The sequence below is a fragment of the Muntiacus reevesi genome, chromosome 1 (genome assembly GCF_963930625.1).
Source record: "Muntiacus reevesi chromosome 1, mMunRee1.1, whole genome shotgun sequence".
In the NCBI taxonomy this organism is placed as follows: Eukaryota; Metazoa; Chordata; class Mammalia; order Artiodactyla; family Cervidae; genus Muntiacus; species Muntiacus reevesi.
Genome location: NC_089249.1, coordinates 215,487,483 through 215,500,456, shown reverse-complemented (window position 1 = coordinate 215,500,456; position 12,974 = coordinate 215,487,483).

Sequence of the window (12,974 nt, the reverse complement as noted above, 5' to 3'; positions counted from 1 at the left end):
CCTAGAGGGACTGGCTGGGAAGAAAGGCTTCTGCAGATTCCACCAGCTGACCCGCTGCTCACCAGTATGGGTGTGAGGCACTCTGGAGGTCTGTGCTCTGCCCCAGTCAGGGCTGCAGATCACACAATCCTTCAGCCACCCGCAGCCCTGGCCTAGCCCAGTGAACGCTGTCCTGTGGCTCTCCCAACAAAATGCTGCATCCCTAAGCTTCTGGCCCACAGCCTCACCTCTAGCTCCTCTGCACCTCACCTGTTTCCTGGCAGTGACTCACCCAAGGCCCCCTGGCCCTTAAGTTTGCCCTCCTGACATTGCGTGTCCCAAGCCTCCTACAAACAATGGTGTTCATTCTCCAGCTGTACACATGTGGTCACTGGCTGTAGCTTACTTCCCAGAGGGCAGCTTTCTACTATCCCAGTGGCTGTAGACAAGCTCTGGCCTACAACAAATTTCTCTTCCATCCAATGGACATCAGCTGCCTTCTCCAACCAGGTATGAACCCTAGCCTTGAGGTGGAGGGGGGTCTCCCCTTCCAAGTTCATCCTTCCTTGAACTCTCCCTCAAGCCTGTTAGTTCAGTTCAGTTCAGTCGCTCAGTCATGTGTCCGGCTCTTTGTGACCCTTTGGACTGCAGCACGCCAGGCTTCCCTGTCCATCACCGACCCCCAGAGCTTGCTCAAACTCTTGTCTATTGAGTTGGTGATGCCATCCAAACATCTCATTCTCCGTCATCCCCTTTTCCTCCTGCCTTCAATCTTTCCCAGAATCAGGGTCTTTTCCAGTGAGTCAGTTCTTCTCATCAGGTGACCTAAGTATTGGGGCTTCAGTTTCAGCATCAGTCCTTCCAATGAATGTTCAGGACTGATTTCCTTTAGGATTAACTGGTTTGGTCTCCTTGCAGTCCCAGGAACTCTTAAGAGTCTTTTCCAACACCACAGTTCAAAAGCATCAATTCTTTGGTGTTCAGCTTTCTTTATGGTTCAACTTTCATATCCATACATGACTACTGGAAAAAACATAGCTTTGACTAGACAAACCTTTGTTGGTAAAGTAAAGTCTCTGCTTTTTAATATGCTGTCTAGGTTGGTCATAGCTTTTCTTCCAAAGAGCAAGCATCTTTTAATTTCATGGCTGCAGTCACCATCTGCAGTGATTTTGGAGCCCAAGAAAATAAAGTCTGTCACTGTTTCCATTGTTTCCCCATCTATTTGCCATGAAGTGATGGGACCGAATGCCATGATCTTCATTTTTTGAATGCTGAGTTTTGAGCCAGCTTTTTCACTTTCCTGTTTCACTTTCATCAAGAGGCTCTTTCATACCTCTTTACTTTCACCATAAGGGTGGTGTCATCTGCATATCTGAGGTTATTGATATTTCTCCCTGCAGTCTTGATCCCAGCTTGAGCTTCATCCAGCCTGGCATTTCGCATGATGTACTCTGCATATAAGTTAAATAAACATGGTGACAATATACAGTCTTAACATACTCCTTTCCCAAATTGGAAGCAGTCTGTTGTTCCATATCCAATTCTAACTGTTGTTTGTTGACCTGAATACAGATTTCTCAAGAGGCAGGTCAGGTGGTCTAGTATTCCCATCTCTTGAAGAATTTTCCAGTTTGTTGTGATCCACACAATCAAAGACTTTAGTGTAGTCAATGAAGCAGAAGTAGATATTTTTTCTGCAATTCTCTTGCTTTTTCTATGATCCAGCAGATGTTGGCAATTTGATCTCTGGTTCCCCTGCCTTTTCTAAATCCTCAAACCTATGGTACCCTATAAAGTTCTCCGATGTCTTGGTGGTGGTTTAGTCATAAAGTCATGTCTGACTTTTGGCGACACCATGGACTGTAGCCTGCCAGGCTTCTCTGTTCATGGGATTTCCCAGGCCAAAATACTGGAGTGGGTTGCCATTTCCTTCTCCATGGGATCTTCCCTACCCAGGGATCAAACCCTGGTCTCCTGCATTGGCAGGAGGGTTCTTTACTGACTGAGTCACCAGGGAAGCCCTCTCTTATATGTTAGAGTTACTGTTTTATTATAACTCGATAATTCTTTATGTTAAACTTTCCCAATTTAAATCACTGTGTGGTTTCTCTCTCCTGATTGATATACTCACCAACTGTTGTTGTGGAGTCACAGACAAGGTCCAAGAAATAGTTTAAGTTTCTTTTGGGCCAGATCTTGTCATCTGTCTTTGATCACTATAAGCATGTACCTATCTTGATGCCTGACACATAGAAGATCCTGCATAAGGACCAATTAACTAGCACATTTTAAGTTAATTTTAACATCCCTTTTTGATGGAAGTAATAGCAGTCCACCAAGAGAGCTGATTATATGCAGGAAGGAGTCAGGAATTTGTTTATGCATGTGATTATTCACTCGTTTGTTCAATAAACTTGATCAAATGTCATTTGGGAACAGCAGCATTCACGCCAAGGGCAGGTAAAAAAGCAGCATTGACCTTCAACTGGGAGGCCAAGTAAATGGCTGCTACTAGAGGGCAAGCTAAAGAACATTCTGGAAGATGAACAAAAACAACATGGAAAGACCCAGAGGAACTAAGGAAATACCAAGTGGTCTAACTACTTGTGAGGCTCTGCGAAGGTAAGTGAAATACCTAAGGTTATGGGGCCCCTGCTCAGTAGAGCCCAGAGCAGAAAGCAGGTCTCATGGGCCTTTGTCATTCCATCACATTGCTTCTTCAAGTCAGATGAGAAGGAGTGGTGATATACACCGCCATCTCAGGAAATGCAGGGAAATACCCCCAAATGATTGTACCTTACCTGGTTAGTTCAAAAGAATCTAACTAATTTCCAACTAACTTCTTGGATTTGGAGGATCCACGAAGTTGCTCTGCTAATGCTTTTACCTGTTGGAACACAACTAGCAGACTATCAAATACATTCAATTTAGAGTTTGATACCTTTCCAGGTAATTGTCCACCAGTTAACTCACTGCCTCCTGAGCATTTGGGGGAAACCCAAATGTTCCGTGTCCTACCCTCCTCAAAACATCACTGATTTCTCTGAGGTGGTCTTACACCCCCACAGAAAGCCTCTCCATCACTCCTTTCCAGCATCTGCTGCCTAGTTGTCCTAACAATTTTCCTTTGACATGTTGGTTTACTAAACAGGACATTTAACTATTTCTAATCACATGTTCATCCAGGGAGCCAAGGTATTTACTAAGCGGGTAGGGGTGGAGCACCATCAGATCCTCTTCTGCATACTCCTCTAGAGTTTTCCCCCAAGCATGACTTCTAGCTTGAATCCTATTAATACAATGAGTGTATGGGCATATGTGACAGAGTGTGTGCCATTAATATTTCATCAGCACATGGGTCACATATGAACCAAGGGGGAATGTGGACATAACAAGAGCTGTGTGAGTTAAGCCATGTATAGGCTGTCTTTGTTGGCTGTCGTTGAAAAGAAGCCCATGCTGGTTAGTTGATTTCAGATGTGCATACATCTCTGTGGTGGGAAGCAAGAAACAACACAGGTCCAGAGAAAACAATCCCACCTGTGAGTGTCCTGAGAGAGGCCAGATTTTCTGCAAGGAGTAACGGTGAAATGCAAGTTGTACTTTGTAGGTTGTCTCTGGCTGGAGCTGCATTTTGTTGGGAGTTACAGGTACCCAGGAAATAAAATTTCCCTCACTAGGGGATCAGCTATGCTCCAGTATTCTTGCCTGGAAAATTCCACGGACAGAGGAACCTGGAGTGCTATAGTCCATGGAGTCACAAAGAGTTAGATATGACTTCGCGTGCGTGTGTGGTGCGCACACACACACACACACACACACACACACACACACACAAAATCTGCTACAATGAGGATGGCTCTTTTGACCTGGCCCAGTGAGATCAGTGAGGAAGGATACTGCCCAGATTTGCTAATGCTTGTATTTTGCACTTCATAACCTGTGCTTGCTCTAAGAGCCAGTATGAGGCACTTGCTGGCCTGGTGATCTGTCTTCAGGGTCACTGTTTTTCTTCCCTCTCTCCACCCCTGACTCTCTCAGTCCTTGCATATGTACTGCTCTAGAAATCTGAGGGGTCTCTGAGAATACAAGCATCCCTCAGAGAAACTGCAGGTTAACTTGAAGATCAGCACAAAAAAGTGAATATCACAATAAAGCAAAGCACACACAGTTTTTGCTTTCCCAGTGCATATAATAGTTATGTTCACTCTATTCTGTATTATATTGTGTGCAATTGCATTATGTTTTTAAAAAATGTAAGTAACTTAATTTTAAAATAATGCTGTTGGGAAAATGGTGCCAACAGACTTGCTCAATGCAGAGTTCCACAAACCTTCAATTTGTAAAAAAGAAAAAAAAGCAGTTTCTGTGAAGCGCAGTAAAGCAAAGCACAATAAAATGAGGTATGCCTTTATTCTTTTACTTTTGTCTTATTTATTCAATCAAGAGACACTGTGCTAAACTCTAGGAATACAATAGCTTTTCATGGGACTTCTTTGTTAGCCAAGTCCTCATCACCCTCTCCTAACAGTTAGGATAGGATTTTGTAAACAGAGACATTCCAAATAGTTGACTTCTAGACCCGGGGTGTTAACATTTTTGAAAGAAAGGCTGTGATCCAGCAGTTGGCTAGAGCTTAGGCTTTAGAAGGGCCTAGCTTGTTTCATGCAGCACGTCATCTTGGATGTTAAGATCCCGCTGTCTGAAAACTAAATGTAAAAGTAACTAGAATTTATTTTTTATTTTTAGTCAAATTTTTTGAAATTTGATTTAAGTTCAGTTCAGTTGCTCAGTCATGTCCGACTGTTTTTGACCTCAGGCACCACAGCAGGCCAGGCTTCCCTGTCCATCACCAACTCCTGGAGCTTGCTCAAACTCATGTCCATCAAGTTGGTGATGCAATCCAACCATCTCATCCTCTGTTATCCCCTTCTCCTCCTGTCTTCAAATGATTTACATACAATAAAATCCACTCATTTTAATTGTACAGTTCAACAGATTTTGACTAATGTGTACACAATGTAACCACTATTCCAGTCAAGAGACAGATAGATACAGATATATCCATCATCCCCAAAAGACCCCTTTGCAGTCAATCTCTGCAGTCTCGGACAACCACTGATTTCTTTTCTGTCATTGTAGGTTAGTTTTGCCTGTCCTAGTATTTCATATAAATGGAAAGCATACAGTATGTGTTCTTTTGTGTCAGGCTTTTTTTATTCAGCATATTTTTTACTTTTTAATTTTATTTTATTGATTTTATTTATTTTTAGCATTTTTTTTAGATTTATCTATGTATGTATCTAAAGTTTGTTCCTTCTTATTGCTGAAGAGTATTCCATTGTATGGATATGCCATAAAATGTTTATCTTATGATGGGATTTAGATTAATTCCAGTTTGGGGTTATTATGAGTAAAGCTGCTATGAATATTTATGCCCGCCTTTGGGAGCACACGTTTTCATTTTTCTCGTGGAAATGCCTACAAACTAACAAACAGTATGGAAAGTGCGTGTTTATAAGAAGTTGCCAAGTTGTTTTCCAAAATAGTTGTACCGTGTTACGTTCCCACCATCCATCCATGAAGACTGTTAATAAGTCACATCCTCACCAACACTTGGTGTTGTAAGTCTTTCTAATTTTAGCTTTCCTAGGTATGTAGTGGTTTTAATTTGCCATAATGACCAAAGATACTCAGCAATTTTTCATATGCTTGTTGGTCATTCATGTATCTTCTTTTAAGAATTGTTCTTTCAAATATTTTGCTCATTTTTTTTTTTCATTAGGTTGTCTTCTGAATAAGCGCGCTTTGTATTTTCTGGAAATAATTCTTTTGTCAGATATATTTATTGGAGATATTTTCTCCCTGTCCATGGCTTACCTTCAAAAGCAGAGAGCTTAATTTTGAAAGTCTACCCTTGACTTCCCTGGTGGCTCAGATAGTAAAGCGTCTGCCTGCAATGAAAGTCTACCCTTACCAATGTTTTTCTATTATGGTTTGTGCTTTCTGTGTCCTAAGAAATCTTTGCCTTCTTCAGATGCACAAACATTTTCTCCTATATTTTCTTTTAAAAATTTCATAGTTTTAGTGTTTATGTTTAAATCTATAATTCATCTTCAATAATATTGATAAATGATGTAAGGGCCAAAGTTCATTTCTTCTATAAATAGATATCCAGTTTTGCCAGTGTCATTTGTTTAAAAGAATATCGTTTCCACATTGACCATTGATTATGATGGTCTATTCTAGACTCTCTGTTTGGTCCCATGTACATGTTTATCCTCACTCCAAATACACACTGCTTGATAACTGTAGCTATAGAATAAATCATGAAATAAATTTCATTATAATTTTTCAAGATTGCTTAGAGTATTCTAGGTTCCCTATATTTGTCTCTAAATTTTGGAATTAATTTGTTAATTGCTCAAAGGAAAACAAAAAGCAGTGGATTTTGAGGTTGCATTTAATCTATAGATCAATTTGCAAGAAAGTCACATTTTAACAATAGTAAATTCAGTTCTTAAATTTCTCTCAACAATGTTTTGTCATTTTCAAGGTACACATTTTATAGTTGTTTTATTAAAATTATCCCTTTGGATTTTGTTTTTTATTCCTATATTAAATGGTGTTTTTGTATTTCAGATTTTAATAGTTCACTGCTAATGTGTAAGAATACAACTGATATTTTTATTTCAGTCTCACATTCTATAACCTTGATAAACTCACTTATTAGTTCTAGTAGCTTTTTGAGAATTCATTTGTACTTTCTGCACATGTGATCATGTAGTCTGGGGAGAATGACAGTTTTACTTCTTCCTTTCTGATCTCTACAGTTTTTTTTTTTTTTTCTTATTGTATTAGCTGTGAGTTCTAGGACAATATTAACTGGAAATGATGAGAACAAACAACATTGCCTTATTTCTTATCTTTCAACCATTAAGTATGATGTTAGCTTTAAGTTTTGGGCATATGCCATTCATGAAACTGAGAAAGTTCTTTGTTGAGAATTTTTATCATGAATGAATGTTCAATTTTGACATATACTTTTTCTGCATTTATTAAGAGGGAAATATGTTTTCTCTCTTATTCTACTGATATTATGGATTGCATTGATTTACATTGGTTGATTTTTGAATGTTTAGCTAAATGTACATTTCTGGGACAAACCCAGGTTTGTCACTATGTATTGTGTGGGATTAGTATATAATGCTTAATTCACAGTCTACTGTGAGTTGACCACGTTCTCTGTGAGTCCATTTAAGATCTTACACCGTTGTCTTCTTGCTTGCCTGTTACTCACAAAGCGTTGACTCTCACTCTTATCTTTGTTCCCTTATTGGCAGTGTGTCTTTTTTCCTCTGGCTGCTTTTAAGATTTTCTCTTCGGTCTTTGGTTTTTAGAAGTTTGACTGATATGCCTAGGTTTTGGGGTTTCTGTTTTTATTTTAATCCTACTTGATGTTCTCTGAGTTGCTTGGATCTGGGTGTGATGTCTGTCATTAATTTCGAAAAATCCTGACATTATTTCTTCAAGTACTTTAACCTGTTCCCTTCTTGAGGAATTCTAATTTTGCACTATTTAGGAGCGTCTCACCGCTCTTTGATGTCTGGTTTTGTTTTTGTTTTCTTTCCCATTGTCTTGTTTCTTTGTGTTTCCCTTTGGATAAATCCTGTTGACTTATCTTCAAATTCACTAATTTTTTTAGATCTACTGATGGGTTTATTGGAGGCATTCTGCATTTCTGTTACTCTGTTTTTTATTCTTCTATTGCCATGTATTTTTTTCTTATAGTTTCCATTTCTCTGTTGACATTACCTATCTGATCTTGTATAATATCTACCTTTTTTTTATTATGGCATCTAACAGTATTAATCATGTGTGTGCTCAGTTGTGTCTGACTCTGCTACCTCACTGACTGTAGCCCTCCAGGCTTCTCTGTCCATGGAATTTTCAGGTAACAATGCTGGAGTTTGTTGCCATTTCCTACTCCAAGGGATCTTCCCAACCCAGGGATCGAATCTGCATCTCTAGCATAAATGCTTTAAACTTCCTATCTTAATAGTTACAACATCTGTGTCATACTTGAGTCTGGTTTCAGTCATTTCTTTATGTCTTTGTGCATTGTGAAGAGACCGCACATGTTCATGATGAACAAAATATGCTGAGTTTTTCATTTGCTTCAGGTTTCAGTATAGCTCAGAATGACACTATTACTGATCTTATCTCTATTTAAAATTTTGATATTTTATCATAAAATTTTTGCATTAATTAAAAAAAATAATGCACTGTAATATTATGTATCTTGATTGCAGAATCCCCTTAATAAAACTTGTGCCTGAAGAAGGTGCTTCACTAGAATACCCAGTTCGAGAACTTTTGCTCTCTATATCCTGAAGCTGAAAATACTGAAATTTTAATAATTTACATTGAAATAAGTAAGCCTAATATCAATGCAGAGGGATTTTAGAATGAAAAACATTCTGAAAATTTCCATTTTAGACAAAAAACAGTAAAGTACACAATCCACCCGAGCTCTTAGTTCAGGAAGTGTGTGCTTCACTGACTTCTCACAGAAGGACCTCATAAAGGTTTATTTCACTGGCTCCGAGAATCTGTCAGTGAAGGCTGAGTTAGGTACAGAGTAATTTTTTAAAGATTATCTATTAGCTCTCATTTGAATACAGCCAGAAGGATTCTGAGGCCTGTTCTCCAAAGAAAAGGTACACAGGGCCAGCCAGTTCCTACAGTTGAGAATGTTTGCTCACTCACTTCAGTTGTGTCCGACTCTTTGTGACCCATGGCCTGTAACCTGTGAGGCTCCTCTGTCCATGTGATCTCCAGGCAAGAATACTGGAGTGGGTTGCCATTTCCTCCTCCAGGGGAGTCTTCCCGACCCAGGGATGGAACCCAGGTCTTCAGTGTCTCCTGCGTTTCAGGTAGATTCTTTACTGTTTGCGCCATCAGGGGAGTCCAGGCATATAAAGAAACCAGTGCTCTGTGGCCGCTTCTCAGTGTCTGAAGCTTGGAAAGGCACCATTGTGGAAGAAGTGCTCCGGATAACGTCTTCACAGCTCCTAACAGTGAGGGGAACGAGGAGGAGAAATGAGGCTGCACGTTGTGTCTCCTTTCTCGGACTGTCATGAGGTCTCCAGGCTCCCCCTGCATTGTGGGAATCACAGGGCGGGATGGGAAGGGCCTGTGTGGCTCTCCTCCCCCCACAGCCCAGGAGGTCATGTTTTGAACAGGAATATGTGCAATTGCTTGTTATTTGGTTGTTGTGCTTTAGCACTGTAAATCTCACTATGATTTTTCCCCCTGTTTACTAGTGTAAAGAGTCAAAGAGGGGGAAAAAAAAAGCAAACACCTTTTCTGTGTCAGTGCTGGTGAGATAACTGAAAGTATGAAACTGGAAACAGCCACCTCCTTAACGATCCAGGAAGTGAGTCCCAGGACAAAAAAAGCCAAACAGCTGTTTATGATTTGATAAAGGATTCTGCAAACATCATGGTTCTAGACACTGTTCTGGGGCTTCGGAGATAAAAGGACTTTCCCTACCCTCTGGCCTTTTAGTCAAATGTCAGGACACTTTGGGTCCAAAACACAAGGCTGTGTGACTAGAGGATTTAAGAAGTACAGTTAAGATTTCCTTTCTCCTTAAGTGACATTCTTCATCATTAAAAGCTTTCTCAGTTATAGGGATGAACTTTCTAGAACCTATTAACAGTTCCTGTGCTTTAGGGTTAGTGACTGTCCCCACTGAATCTTTATGGCTATGATGGCTGAATAGGCACAGGGTAGACTTGCCTTAGGAATTAGATTAGCTATTATTGAAGTATTTTCTACATAATTGTAATTGTTTAATTAGAAAGTGTTTTTTCGTTGTTCAGTTGCTCGGTCATGTCCGACTCTTTGTGACCCCATTGACTGCAGCAATCCAAACTTCCCTGTCCTTCACCATCTCCTGGAGTTTTCTCAAACTCATGTCCACTGAGTCGGTGATGCCATCCAACCATTTTGTTCTCTGTTGTCCTCTTGTCCTCCTACCTTCAGTTTTTCCCAGCATCAGGTTTTTTTTTTTTGTTCTTTTTTTTTTTTAAGAAATATAGAATTTCCCCTGATCAGAGCATGCTAGAGCAAAATTCAGTATAGCCTCTAAGGAAATGTTAACTTTTTACCAAGTGTTACTACTGTCATATATTATTTACCTCAGTGCCTCCCAAACTTTTTTCACATCATGCTGTGCATAGAAAATACTCGTCCGTTGGAGTAAATTGTAGAGAAGGTATGAACCCTCAACTAGGCTGCTTATAGCTTGAAAAATTGAAAAGATGCGCCTGCCAGTGGGAAAGAGCTACATCCATGAAAATACAGGGAGTTTCTACCTCACTTGAATGCATGGGAATCTGCTTAGCGGTCAGGTACCTGCCAGATAAGTTGCTGAATCTTATATCCTGGTCCATCAATGAGGGGGCATAATGCTTGACGGGCTTGTTATTTTTGTTTGTTTGTTTCTTTTCAAACTGAAGTATAGTTGATTTACAGTGTTGTGTTAATTTCTGCTGCACAACAAAGTGACTCATATATATATATATATATATATATATATATATATATATATTCTTTTTTAATATTCTTTTCCATTATGGTTTATTATGGAATATTGAATACGGTTCTTTATGCTATACAATAGAACCTTGTTTATCCATTCTATATACAAAAGCTTCATCTGCTAATCCCAGCCTCCCATTCCCACACTCCCCCACCACCTGTTGCTCCCTTGGCAACCACCAGTCTGTTCTCTATGTCCGTGATTTTGTTTCTGTTTCATAGATGGATTTATTTGTGCCATGTTTTGATTCTACATATAAGTGATGGACAGGGAAGCCTGGCATGTCGCGAAGAGTTGGACATGACTGAACGACTGAACTGAACTGAACTGGCAAATGATATCATATAGTATTTGTCTTTCTCTTTCTGACTTCACTCAATATGACAATCTCTAGTTGCAGTCATGTTGCTGCAGATGGCATTATTTTGTTCTTTTAACAGCTGAGCAGTATTCTATTGTATTTATATATATGGACCATATCTTCTTTATCCATTCATCTGTCGAAGCGTGCTTCTGGGCTCTGTTCTTTTTTCTTCATCACTGTGAGACCACCCTAAAGCCCTGCTTAGCCGTTTTGGTTCACAGTCAGTGTAACTTCAGAATTTGGCAAATGTCTTTGGAAAAAACTGGAGGTGTGTTGAGGCCACTCAGATTCTTAGCCCTGTGAGACTGCCAAAAAATTCTTCTCGTTTCTCTCATTCTGCTCACGTAAAGCCTGAATCAGGTGCTTGATCTTTGACCAAAATCAACAAATTCCTCCAGAGAAAAATAAGCTATAGAAGGTCAGTTCATTTCTCTTCCTTATTTCTCTAGAATCTTAGCCCCTATAATCCTCTCAGATGTCTTTATACAAGTGATTTTCTTTAAAAAAAAAAAATTATGTGACCTTTTGTGACAGGGGTTATCTGTTACAGTAGGCGCCTTAGTATGTCACAAACTAAAAGCAAGTCTATGGGAATAAGTAATAAATGTATAAATGAAACCAGAGAGAAACCCGAACAGACCAGTTACAATAATGTGCCACGAACAGAGGACTATGATTCACTTTAACCTCTGCACTCACTCTTGACAGGCGAAACAGGAAAGAAAAGAGAAAGGGACGCAATAGTTTCACAAACATTCTATAGAATCTCATGTCTCCTTACCTCATCACAGGCTGTTCCCTCTTCTGGAAATATCCCACAAGACATGAGGACAGGTAAAAACCAGTTAGACTTCACATTTTGACCATGAAGGTAAAGGGCGAGTATATGAGGGAAAACATGACTTTGAGAAGAGGAAGTGTGAGCCCCATCTGGGTCCATTTTCTTGCCCACCACTTCAGCAAGGAAAGAAGGAGGGCACATGTTTTCTCAGAGAGAGGGCCCCTGGTGTTCTGCTATTGATCAAGCATCACATGTGTTGAGCTTCTGCTCTGCCCAGCAGAATACTAGGCGCTGAGGATACAGGAGTAAAAATGAAACCCAAGTCTCCACCCTTGAAAGAGCTCCCAGCTCCTCATCACAGCTTGTTCTGCATTTTTGAGGACCTTGCTAGCGGTTGCTAAGGGAAGAGTTTTAGTAATATGCTTAGTGAGATAGCCTTTGTTTCTCTTCCTGCTGGTGTTGTCTGCCAACTTTCTTTCTAGCCAACCAGGCAAAAAGCTGTAAGCAAGAGAAATGAGAAAGTTTTGTGCTTCTCATAGCTTGAAACTGACCCCACAGGCCATTAGCCACTGCTAAACATCAGTATCATTCTCAGAGTTTTGCCTCTGTGTTGAAAATGGGAAAGGAAATCTTTTATGGCAATCGTTGATATCAACTAGATACAATCATGCCTGGGTCCTTCTTTGACAAGGTAAATGGGAGATTACTATCTAATGATTTCTGGGTAGTAATAGTTAAATTATGAATTTGTCTCTGAATAAAATGTTAATACAACTGGCATGCAGAGATTTTAGGGATGTAAATTGTATCAAAGAGAGTCCCAATTGTGCAGCTTAAAAAATACCAAATTCTATTTGCATTCATTGCCAGAAACTTAAAATTAAGTTTCTTTCCCTGGAGTAGTTTAACTATAAAAATGGATACGTCCAGTATCTGCCTATCCAAAATTATTCAGTTGATTTAATCCCTTCAAAATTAGGAGATTTGCACCATGGGATTTAGCCAGGAGAGTTTTCCTGGCTCTGCTGATACCAACATTTAAAGTGATTATGTGTAATCTATTTCCTTTCCACTATCTCATTTCATAAAATACTATTTTCTCGGTTTCTCTATCTTCAGCAGGAAGGAGATTGGGATTTGGCTCTGTGCCATTTATTAGACAAAATAGCTCTAAGAATTGTTGCTAAGGTCTCTCTGGCCATGGATTCTCTTTCCAAAATCCTGATATACCCTGACTA